Source organism: Andrena cerasifolii, chromosome 4 (assembly GCF_050908995.1).
Source record: "Andrena cerasifolii isolate SP2316 chromosome 4, iyAndCera1_principal, whole genome shotgun sequence".
NCBI lineage: Eukaryota > Metazoa > Arthropoda > Insecta > Hymenoptera > Andrenidae > Andrena > Andrena cerasifolii.
In genome coordinates, this window is record NC_135121.1 from 20,046,131 (window position 1) to 20,059,173 (window position 13,043).

Genomic DNA, 13,043 nt, shown 5'->3' on the forward strand with positions numbered 1-13,043 from the left:
TAGAAGGCGACCGGCCATTGGCACGGGAGGTTGCTGGATGGCTGACGGCGATAAGGGAAATCGCAAACGATCCAAAGTTCCGCGAGTTGCTGGAACGGCAGCGAGAGGAGGAAGGAAACGACGTGACGGTGGGACGCGGGAAATCGGCGGGCAAGGGAGCTGTGGGATTCGACGCCACTGTGTAGGCTGGCACGTAGGTGGTTAGCGTTGCACGTGCAAATCCCGCTCGCGTGTGTTCGCACGCGGCTTCTCGAGTGTGAGCAGTGAGCACCGGCGGAATTGCTCGGTGGAACGTCGAAGGAAAGCTCCAGCATAGGTGAACGTGTGGGTGTAGTTCGATAGCGGAGCCGAACGGGAGCGTGTGCGTTGGCCTGTGGCGGTGTGAGTACCTACGCGTTGAACGGCGTGCGGTGTGCGGTCGGCGACCACATGCGCACCGCCGCGCCGCACCGCGCGCGTTAGGAAGGTAAGAAGGTAGCTCGTAGCCAGCCAGGAAATCTATCTCGCATCGGCTCCCTTCTCCATCGCCAGGACTTTTGCTCACCGCCCTGTAATCATCGCGAGTCAGTGGCGGCGGCCGCTAATTATGTTTCATAACACTTCTTACCCCCACTCTAATATCCACTCCCTTAAGGGCAGCTCATCATTTATTTACATCATATTCGTCCCGAGGGGTAACGCAACGGCCCCCGTCCCCGTCGCCGTCCTCTTCGTTCGTTGCCGTTTCTCGCGAGACCACTCCTCCTACTAGACTACCTACTACACAGGGGTGGAGGGGGGTATGATGGGGTAGCGAGGTAAAATGGGGTATCGTGAAAAAAACGATAATGGAAAAATGCTTGGCATTTGATGAAAGTACCAAAGGGAAACCATTGTATGGTAACAGTTGATAGAAATGAGTGGGGGAGCACGCGTCTTTGGTTCAGAGCTGTGAAATCCTCCACATATGCTGCGTGGATCTTATTTTGTGCACTAAAAAGACTTATAATAAATAAGGTGAGTGGCACAATTTCTGCTGATTTTAGAGGTAACGACGTTATAAAGAAGGTGTAAAATGTTTGTTTGCGATCAAAATTTGCAGAGTAATTGGTCGATTCTTTAATAATAAATCAACCAATTGAAAAACTATTTAAGAAAGATATTTCAAGATGTTTAACTATTAGTAATTTGTAATTAAATATATAATGTTGTAAATGTCCGTATTTCTGCTCATGAAAAATAGCGATATATGTGAATGTAAATGTTTAAATAATTTAGAATTAGTTCTTGCGACTATAGTAGAAACGTAACGCATATAATAATAAGAAAGGTACGAAATCAGCAGAAATGGGGACACGAGCGGAAATTGGGACAAGTCAATTATTTTTGTTACACTATAATCTCCATTCTATGTACTTTAATGTGCGATATTAAAAATTGCAATATTTTTTTATTTGTTGTACGAATCACACTAGTCTCTGGAAAACAATGATTTGGGGCAAGATGGGTTTCTTGATATGGGGAATGATAGGTTGAACAACGCCATCGCTCTCTATTATAATTTAAGTCGAATTTACGTTACTTTTAATTCGGATTTGAAAATGGTAAGAACATATATAATATGTTTAAAAAGAGGTTCCCTTCCTTAGCAAAGACACTAGGTTGATTCGCCTAAAAATAGGGATTTTATTAGTATTTACATAAATAATTATTGCATCCTTCCCACGTGCTACACTAACCTAAAAATAGGGAATCAACAATTAGATGTTCGTGCTCCCGTACATTATCTTAATACAGATTCCTACAGAAGATCTGCACTTGTAGATTTTATATCTAAAGATCCCCAATTAGTAGTCCACTCACGAACCGTTAATACAGTCATTTATATATTTATGAGTCCAACTGTTCCCCGTATAACTATATGGGTATTCCATGCAACTTGTCAAGTCCCGACCTCTGTCGAGCAGCTCCGGCCCACCGAAACATTACACAAAGCTTACGCATATAAGAAAACACTAGACGAGGAAAAAGGTCGAAAGAAGTTACGAAGAAATCTGTACACTGCGTTCCACATTAGAGCGTACTCGTTTCGCGCAGGGATACACTGTTGATTGGTAGTAAACCGGCAGGGAAAGTGCTGCGACCAATCGCGAAAGTGCTACGACCAATCGCGCGTGTCAGATCCGTGGGAGCTGCGCAGATCGGTCGCAAACCGGTAGGGGCGTTGGTACGCTCTTATATGGAACGCAGTGCAGATGAAGTTTTAAGCAACAAAATCGGGTAGAAGAAAGTGGCTCGAGAATATTCCACGAACACCATTAGAACGTTATGTCCAAAAATTGAAACTGGGAAATAAAGTGATCATGGGTTTACCATTAGGTCCACTTAAGAGTGTATTTTCGCAAACAGAAGAGGAAGAACTTGTCGAATATTTAAAAGATATGGGGTAAGCCGAGGATAGGAAGAAAATAATTTAGATGAAATTCATATTTGCATCGATTGTGGAAATATTTAGGGGAACCGTCTTGCCCCATTTTCGGTACCCCGTGGTAGGGAGCAGATAGTTTTTCATTACTTGTGTTATAAAAGTGTAGCAACATCAATTTTTTATTTAAAGGTTACAGTATCAACTTATAGTTATAAATTGATTCATAAGAACTTAAATAAAGGGTAAAATTATCCATTTTCTTTGTAAAATTATCCATGTTTCCTCAGCTACCCCACCATGCTCTCCCCCCACCCCAACTTCCCCTACAGGTAGTCCCTATACCCGCGATTAAACGAGTGAATTTTCGGATAGAAGCCTCCAAGCAATGGAGAGCAGAAAACAGGGCACTCTTGAGAGTCACCCTCGATTTATCGAATTCCCTTTGTTCGTCGTGCAAAGGCGAGAGACTTGAGGAACGCACTAGAAAAGCCAAGGCGGATCGGGATTTAGCTAACCACCGCCTAATAGCCGTGCGTCCCTCTCGATTGATTTCGGGATTATCTTTCCAACCTCTGGTTGCCAACTGCGATCGTCCCGTTCTTTTTGGCTGCTCCCACTTCCTCCTGCCCTCTTCGTTGCACTTTCGGCGAGCTCGAAAGAACGCCGCGCCACCCTAAACCTACTCGTATAGCCGGCAAATTGCTGGCACTTCTGCGGTGGAGCGATTAAGTGGTTTCAAGCGATATCCTCCGAGAAAATTGGCGAGCCGGAGAGCGGGCCGAGTTTTAATTAACGTCTGTCTTTCCGCAAGCTTTTCGGAGGACGCCTCGCGCGCAGCCGCGAGGCCCGCGCGATCCACGGAACTCGCGAATTACGCGTAACTCGGGAGCGTCTTACGAAGTTCGGCCAGAAGCTGGCGATTGCCGTCTTCCTCCCCGTCGACTTCGATTCCCCGCTGCAGCGCTCCCTTATTTCGCGTCGCTGCTCAAACATCCGGAGCTTTTACCCCGAACTCCGGGGATTTCGTTCAGCTGTCCATCGATCATGGACGTTTTGACACGGTCCACCCCTGTCCGGGTGTGCTTTCTTTTTCGTCTCGTGCTGACGCAGAGAATACGACACGCGTAGGTAGAGTATTGTGGGGCAGGAGTGCGCACTTAAAGTTTAAACTTCCTTAAAATCCTTGGTATTACACTGATAGCGCATATCATTGCGCAAGAAAGAACTACTACCCCTTATTATTGAAACACTTTTTTTGTAGTCTTAACATTAAAAACATGATTTAATTGACTTAGCTTGTTCCTTCCGATACAGTACGGTATCGATCCTGCATAAAAGTGCGTCATCTATCCCAAATGTCCAGGAGAGACGCCGCACTTTCGTATTTCCAAGCGCTGCGTCCAATATGCCCTATTCCGGCCGAGAAGTATTCCACAGAGTTCCTTTAACGTATTACAAAATTTATATCGCGCGAAACTATGGATTTTTAAGTACCACGATAGCAAAAATAAACTCGACGTATAACTATCGAGGCAAAGCGCGGTAGGCTTACCTCGAGAACTAGCAAAATCTTTAAAAGTAATAATGGAAACACGTTCTCGCTTATTAATCTAACTTGAACTAACAGCTCGAAGCAAATAAAATCGACAGTGTTGTATTTTATTAGCGATAACCCTGAAACACCTCCTGCCGCGTGCGTGCCTCCCAGTGCGGCATCTCTCCCGCAATTGCCCTACTTTTGAATAGAAGAATTTCAGCTCTTTCAAATGACGTGTTAATTAAAATATTTGCTGCTCAATTTATTGGGATAATATTGACTCCTAAAAATCAGAATATCATATCAGAACTAACGAAATCAGTAGGTACTTACCGCATTACGCGATAGGCAGAGTTGGGCAAAATGTAATCTAATTACAAATCGCAAGTTACGATTAAACTGTGATTGTGTAATTGATTATATTTTCTGTAATCGTTCATTTAGATAGTTGACAAAACCAAATGGTCAACTACCTAAATTAACAATTACAGAAAATAATGTGCAATCAATTACACAATTACAGTTTAATCGTAATTTGCGATTTGTAATTAGATTACATTTTGCCCAGCTCTGACGATAGGTAACAGAACGAAGCACAGCTACAGAATTCGACACTGGTGACTCTACCTTCACTGGCAATTCACTATCAATCACCACTGGCAACTGCCACAACTCAACCAATGAGATTCGCATATGCGAACTTTTACACGCTGCGAACATTTACCAACGTCTAGGGTAAAGGACCCAATCACTAACACCTAACCAATTACTGTCGCTTTAAGCTATTTTACTTAAAATAACGAATAAATAAACTATAGTATATAATCTACAGTATAGATTATAGGTTGAATTACATAATTCTTTTTGCGCATGACTTTACAACGTTTATTTATTCGTTATTTTAAATAAAATAGCTTAAGGTGACAGTAATTGGGTCCTTTACCCTGCTCTAGGTATAGGTACGCGACAGAGCCGTAAAGTCGGCTGCAGCCTGTGGGTACCTACCCACTACTCGGAGATTTTCGAACGGGCGCGCGAGCGGCACTCTTTGAAGAGGTTTGCGCGTGAATTTCCAAGCGTCCCGATCCGACACGCGAGCCTTTCGGATCGTGTTACCGAGACCTTTCTTCGCGATATTATTAAATATCGCGCTGCCATAGAGTATCGAACGTGTCAAAATAGAGGGATAACCGAGCGTAGGTAGGTTTACGGGCGGAGCCTGGTAGCCGTCAATCAACCGACCGCTCGCAGAAAATGAAATCGCCGTGCCGGGCGCATAAATATTCGGGGCAAAGTGGACGCGGGCTTAGAAGCATAAAGGGCACTTTAATCACGCGACCGCCGCGCTGTATTTCGCCGTTCCACGCGACGCGGACGTCTAACGACGGGCGCTGCGTCCTTCGGAGACAAATGTAGGTAAAAATTGCTCGAAACCGGTGACTCGTCGCGTGCTGAACTCGAGGAACAGAGTACTGTGGGGCAAGAGTGCGCACTTAAAGTGTAGACTTCCCTAAAAGCCTTGGTATTGCACTGAGAGCACGTATCATTTTGTGAGAAACGACTACTGTCCCTTATTATTCGATAGGCAGAGGCTTCGTGTAAATTTACCTGTCACAACTTATATAAAATAAATCTTTCCAAAAAGTGTCAAACGCGAACCAACGTGGAGACATCTTCAAAAGGCAGCCCGACGCCTCCAGAAGGGAATCTCTCGCGGACGCGAGGGTAGCGTGATTTTTCCCACTAAAACCCCACGGCCACTATGAAATTTTTAATAATTCCCATGTAAATATCTTCATTATTAAGGCCCATTGGCAGAAACGCTGGGACACCTAATTACTTATTTTCGACATAGTCTACCTCATGGTGTCCTCCCCTTGCGAGTTGCCATATCGGTATTGGCATTTTCTTATTTCCGCTACGCCATCTGGTGTAGAGAATCAAAGCAGTCTAATCGGGTTAGTTGTCACCTGTTATTGGCAGTATTGGGAATTTCGACTGTTCGACGATCGATTTTGTAAAATTTAACAGACTGTTTAATGACAAAAACATTATTGCACTGTTTCAACACTTTTCTGACAACAGTCCTGTAACGCGATTCACCCGATTACAGAGCTTCCTCCAGTAGATGGCGCTCTCACAGTATTTCCCAATAGTCGCGAGACAAAAACTCAGAGGCTTCCCTAACTGGTAAGACGCAAATCGCAGAAAAACTATGCTGAACTTTTTCAACCCTGTATAATTCAGGCTGACAGTGCTCGGTGACCATATCTTGCGACGCATACTCTAGCCGAGCTCTAGCTAAAGAGAAGTACAATTATACACGGGCATCTACTTGACTACGCGATTAATATGAAAACGCATGGAATCGCTGGAGCCTGACGATCCGTCTTTCCAGTCGATATCGAAAGATCGGCAACGTCATCGATCAGATTCGTACCACAAAACGTAGAAGGAGAAAGAGAGTGGTGGTCGTGAGGATCGAAAGACGGGAATAAGTGCCGCGTAACCGCGCGGCGATTTGTCCGGATCAGCGTCAGGCTAAGCAGATTACGCGTTCTCCCCAAACGAAGCGACAACCCCGAGGACGAACCGCGGCGATCGAGTCGTAGCATCCCGGTCCATTGGGAGGTCCATCCCATCGATGGAGAGAAGGCCAGTGAAGAAGAAGCTCTTGCTCTCCGCGGCAAAGACATCCCTGGCAACTGCGAGTGACGCTCGCAGCCCTCGATGCGATTCGATTCCATTGCCTCTTGCTCCAAGAAAGGAACGCGACACCGCCTGGTATCGCGTGTCGCGCGTCGTTCACTGTCCCCGTGCGACGCGACGGTGTAATTGTTAGCCGCTCGGTTTCGGCCAGACGGCGCGGCGTTTCAATAGAGACACGAGGCCGCGTAGTCGGAGGGGATCATCGATAGTAACTGCGCTTTTGGCGGCTAAATATATCCCCGCGTAGGCACGTCCGCGTCAATAAAGATACAGGGGTGCCAGTCCAGCGAATATAAAGATACATAAAGTTACGCAGAGCCGCCTGCTGCTTCGACGCGATCCTTTGAAGTGGTTTCCCCCCCGGACCGCGAGTACCTACCTATTTAAACGGATTCACCTGATCGTAACGTCGCGTCGCCCCGCGTTTGGCCTGTAACCATCTGCGAGCGCGAGACTCTCGTCTGGGAAAAGCCACGCCACGGTCCGGAAGAGACTCGAACGACCGGAAGCAATGCTGCAACGGCTTTCTCTTTGATACCTACGTCGCGGCGGTGAAAACACTGTTTCGAATTTACTTTAGAAGCGTCGGCGAGCGTCTCTCCTTTGTCTCGAGCGAACAGCTGACGAGACGACAGAGAAAAACGCCGCCGAACAGAGTGCCGCGCGGAAACGACGCGATGACGTTCAGGATAGTTATCGGAGTGCTCGGGAGTCCGGGGGAGCCGAAAGTTGCGCGAACGGAATCGCGGGCACGGGATCAGGGTGGTTGAAGGCGACAACTTGACGAGGATGTCTAAGCACGTGGACGATCAATTAGCCAAGGATCGTAAAGCGTATCACAGCTATGGCAGACTGTTCTACTCAAGAAATCTGGGCACCAGGGCGAAAATAATTTGTTATGTGCTATTGGTAAGACTCATCATCGCGTTCGCAGCACCCACGTGGTTTAACGTCAATGCGGCCTCCATGGAAAGACTCGGAAGATTATAATAAACACAGGTCGGCCTCCTCTAATTTCACCAAATACATCAGCGACAGTACATTGTAGGGGAGACCGGGGCAAAGTGGGACGAAAAATGTTTGAAGTAGAATCAAATTTTTCCCTTTCAATGAAAATGTGTGAAAACAGATTTATAATATAATTTGAACATTTCTATTGATAAGTGACGAATATCAATACTTAAAATAAACTTAAAGTATATTAAAATTCAGCTTGAAAAGAAAATGCAAAATCGACCACTTTACCCCATATATGGGGTAAAGTGAGCTACTCTCTGGGGTAAAGTGAGCAGAAATTAAATACGTGTTTTAATGAAGGATATAATTATAAAATCAACTTTATTAGAACTTTTAAACTATTTAAACTATTTTTTTTTTAAATATATTTCATTAATACAAGCTTAATGTTAATAATTTGTACTTTGTAACTTTGTACTTTGCGTTACTAACCTAAACTCATTTTCTTCTGAAAATGTGTTTTTAAAGGAACTTTGTTTACATGAACAGTCCGACATATTATAAATAAAACAAATACATACATAATTTTTAATAAAATACGTACTTATAATATCTAAATAAATTTTTCAACAGAAACATATATTTTTCTATCTAAATTTTTTTTCAAATGGGCTTCAATAATTTTTGGCAGACAGGTTTCACATAAAAATAACGATGTTTTAATAAGATGCTTAACGCACTCTTCATGAGCCCATAAATTGCACTCCTGGCATTGAATCCTTTGCAGCTCAGTTTACCCCGGGGTTCACTTTGCCCCGGTCTCCCCTAATAAAGACGAATAATAATAAAAATAATAATAACTATTATGCCACATCCATTTCCATTGAAGATAACGTCATTATCAATAATATTTTAAGCACAGAGGACGACTACGCCAAATATTCCTTGACTACCGGATATATTCCTCCACAGGTGTACACCTTTTTGGATAAAATAGGTTATATCCAAAACGAATACAACATACCTACGATATATCATTGGCCCAGACGCAAAACAAATAAGAAAATCACTTATGACCCGTTGACGAACCCCTCAAACACTCCAGAGGCCTTTATATACTCCACTAGCCACCCCCAATCGATTTCTACAGCCCAGCGCGACTCACAAGGAGAGTATTTTAGGTGTCCACCTCCGATCATTTTGATTTTTGGATATGTTATAGAGGGCCGAAAAATAAGAAATACTTGTTTCTTATTTTTCCCCGTTTTCATATTTGGGGGATGAAAACTGCGTTCAAAGTTAGGGTTGAAAAATCATTTTTGTGGATTTTTGAAAATCTGGTGAGTCAGTCATATTTCGCATTCAAAGACACAAAATTCGTCCATTCACACTATTCCCCTATCTCTAATAGTTCGCGAGATATTCCAGAAAAATGATTTTTCAACCCTAACTTTGAACGCAGTTTTCACCCCCCAAATATGAAAACGAGGAAAAATAAAAAAACACGTATTTCTTATTTTTCGGTCCTCTATAACATATCCAAAAATCAAAATGATCGGAGGCGGACACCTAAAATACTCTCCTTGTCAGAGAGAAATATTGGTGGCTGAATGTAAACTGCACTTATCTTAGTGAGTTAAAAAATAGAATTATTAGACAACGGAATAGACAAATCACTGACAGATAACCGCGGTGTTTATAAAAAAGCGACAGGCCTACGGCCTCTGTATATACTCGCGTACATATCCTTAGATTAATTTAGGCTAGGTTAGATTTAATTAGGTTTAGAATTATACTTAAGACGCTCACAGCAAAGTGACCTCCCTGGTTTAGAGCCGATTTCTCCAGGGAAAGCACAGTACAACTGCTCTGTCGCTGAAAAGATAGGGGAAGCAAACTAAGTGCAATTTAACATATATTAAAAATTAAGTACCCATATTTTGTTGAAGCACGAGCGCTCGTTAGAGACTGGTACCTAGAATATATTGTTATCGAAACGAGGTGCCAATTCGGCTGTGTTTATACCTAGCAAGCATTTATAAAAAAAACTGTTACGCATTCTTTATGGCAAAATAAACACATTTAAAAAAAAAAATTAAAGGGTGGTTGAAGGCTTTGGTTGCAGCAAGAGTGCCAAAGAGAAAGGGGGTGCCGCGGAGGCGGGTACCAATCCCGGCGTGCCGTGCCGTTCCGCGTTTTCCGGCTGATTTCCGCCGCGGCTACCCGGTGAATTATAATATTTATCTTTCGCGGATAATAACGGAATTGAATCGCGTGAAATTTCTAACTCGTAATAATATCGGTGCCCGAGTTTTTGTACATCTTGAAGCGTATAATTACAATAATCTGCCGATGATATCGCGCGCGATCCACGTATCGCTACCTACGTATTTAGCGCGCACAGGCAATTTCCTGCTTTATTATAATAATATCCGGAGCAATCTGCCCCCACCCCCCCTTCCCACTCGGCGCACCGTACCTATGCCGGCTCGAGGAGTTTTTTACTCCCGAGACGCGCCGCGTCTTCGTTAACCGCCCTCGTCGATCGTCCCCTCGGAGTCTGCTCCGCTGGACGGGGACGCTTTGCGAAAATCCGGAAATCGATAGGGCGCGAGCGCCCGCGACGAATCGGTAAACGGGGGTGGAAGAATGAGCGCGCGAAGATGCAGGGAAATGGAGGAACGAGGGGTTGATGGCTTTCCACTTTCCAGGCATCCGATGGTACCGAGCATCGCTGTGTTCGGGGACGGTAGCCTCGTCCCTACTACTGGTGGAGAATTGTCGATGGTCGTGACGATAGTAGTCGATAGTTTTGATCCCTACTATATTGCTTCCGTAACATAAATCCACTATCATGTATGTGCCTACGAATTACAAGCGTACGTATATATATAATAATCGTCGTCTTTATTGGAAAAAAATTAGCAACAGTTGAATATAATTGACGTTCAATGCCAAATAGAAAAGAATTCAAAATGAAGAATATAGGGAGGGTTTAAAAAAAAGAGTAGTGGACGAAAATAGCCATTGATTTTTATTGAAAAAAACGATTAAGGCCGGTATTCATAGTCGCTACTCATTCTTAACTCCCGCGCCAATGAGAGGTACACGAGCAGCCGCGTGGTGAACTTAGTTCATCAGTTGAAAATAATCATTTTAGCCCCCTTATATATTACTCTTCAGAAACGGTTTCTCTGTTGACAGTGGTAACTTAAATCAAATGTGATGGGAAAATATTAGCAATGTGTCCAAAAATGCAGTAAATGTATTTAAAAACACAAAAGTAATATGTGTAAAGCATTTTTAACATCAAAAATGAAAATCAACTGGCACAAGCATCATAGGGTTCATGAAACGCACCACGATCGCGCGAGGAGAATGTTTGTCTTACCGAGACCTAATGAAGGAAATACGCAGATCGGTGAACGGAGTTCACAAAGCGCGCCCGCTCGAGGGTTAAGCAAATGCTTAAGCATTCGGCATCCTGTGCTAGCTACTAGATTAATAGAGGATGCCGCATGCCTAAGCATTTGCTTAAGAATAAGTAGCGACCATGAATACCGGCCTAAGTCAACATTTTTTTTGCTTTTATTCTGCACTCCCTCTCGGAAATTATATGTCGAGTTTCACTAAAGGTTCTTCCATACTCTGCGAAAGTAGCCGGAATACAGAGATATTTCTTGCATAACTCTGACAACGGTTCAAGTCCTTCGTTTACTTAAAAACATTATAATAGTTATTATTTCAAAACATGGCTGTCGTGACACGAGCAGAGTGGGGGGAGAAGACTATCGATCACCGTCGATAGTCATACAGAAATATCGACAGCTTTCGATATTGAAAACTATCGCTAATTATCGATTGACCGCCGATAATTCTCCACCACTGGTCCCCACCCGCACCAACCACCCCCGGATGAAGCGCAGGATTTTTCAGCCGTCGATGCGCGCCTATGACGAGCTGACGCTGCGCGCGATCTGTTCGTTGGCCTATCGTCGAGTGGACAATATTTCGCGAAGCGTGCGATGGCTCTGTAAGATGGAAGTGTTCGAAATGTAGTATGGAAGAGAGAACGAGAGGGTGGGGGACAGAGAGAGGATAGCAGTCCCTGTCAGCAATTGCCCCTTCTCGGAAGAAAAAATGGCAGCTGCCGTGGCTGGATACCGCGTACCAAACCATAATGTCGTACCACCCTTCTTGGTTACTCGTTCGCGCACAGATGGGCTCGCGAGAGGGCTCTCGTGGCTCGGGGAGGAACGGGAGAATCGGGAGGCCGTCCGTGGCGAAAGAAACAAGCTGGACGGGAGAAAAGAGGAGGGTCTGATAGAAGGGGCCGGCTGTCGGACGAGGAGAAAGAATAGCTCGCGGGAAAGAGGGAACCGCAAGAGGGAGAGACACGTACGATCCGCGACGACTACCGCACCACCACCACCACCACTCCCGCCGCCGCGCTGCCGCCTCCACCGCCTTCGTCACCAACAGCCGCTACAGCCGCAGCCACCACCATTAGCGTGGACGTGGCGGCTGGTAGCGGAGGATCGGTAAGGTTCCGGCGACGCGACGCGGCAACCAGCGGAGAGCGAGAAAAGGAAAAGGTGGAATGATCGAGCAAATCGAAGGATGCAACTCTGCGAGAGCGTAGCCGAGAGTTGGTAGAGAGACAGCTGGCTGCCGGTTGGCGATCGTTGGAGGATCGAGTGGAGCGGAGTCGAAGGGAAAGGAGAGATAGAGAGGGAAAGGGACGGAAACGGCGTAATAAGGTGGTCGCTCGGCTCGTCGGCAAATTCCTAGGAGGAGAGAGGCTGCGGGCGGAGTCGGGTGCTGATCGTTCGGGCGGAGCTTGGCCGAAGGGTGCCGCCTACCGAACCACCGTCGCCGTCACCTTTCCTCCCTCTTCGGGGATCGTCTCTCACCCCGTGTCGAGTGTAGTGGCGCGCGCTCTCTCCCGCTGCTCTGTCGTGGAGCGCTCTGCGTCCCTCGCACTTGCCACACCGTGTCCCCCGCGCGAACGCGGCGCGACGGGACGCGACGCGGACGATCGAGCTCGTGAGCCGAGCCGAGCAGAGCAGCGGCGAGGGGTGGGGACCGAAACGAGCAGCCGACCGTCGGTGGCGCGGGTCAGTCTGTCGGGCAACCGGTCGCTCTCTCGTTTCTCGCTCTGTCCGCGCTCTCCGCTCGACTCGAACGCCTCTCCACGCTTGCCACGCTCTCCGCGGGACCGATACAAACCGATATCGCGGCACGACCGAGTCGATAAAACCCCCCCCGGAGGCAGCCCGTGCCGCGACCTGTGCCTTTGTCCCGAGCGCCCGAGAGGAAAGTGTTCCGTGCCACAAGTTTCGCGCGTTCACCTTTGCCCGCTGGACTCACTTGAAACGCGACATACATACATCCAAGTGTCGTCGCGATGCGCGCGCCTCGTCGCGCACATCG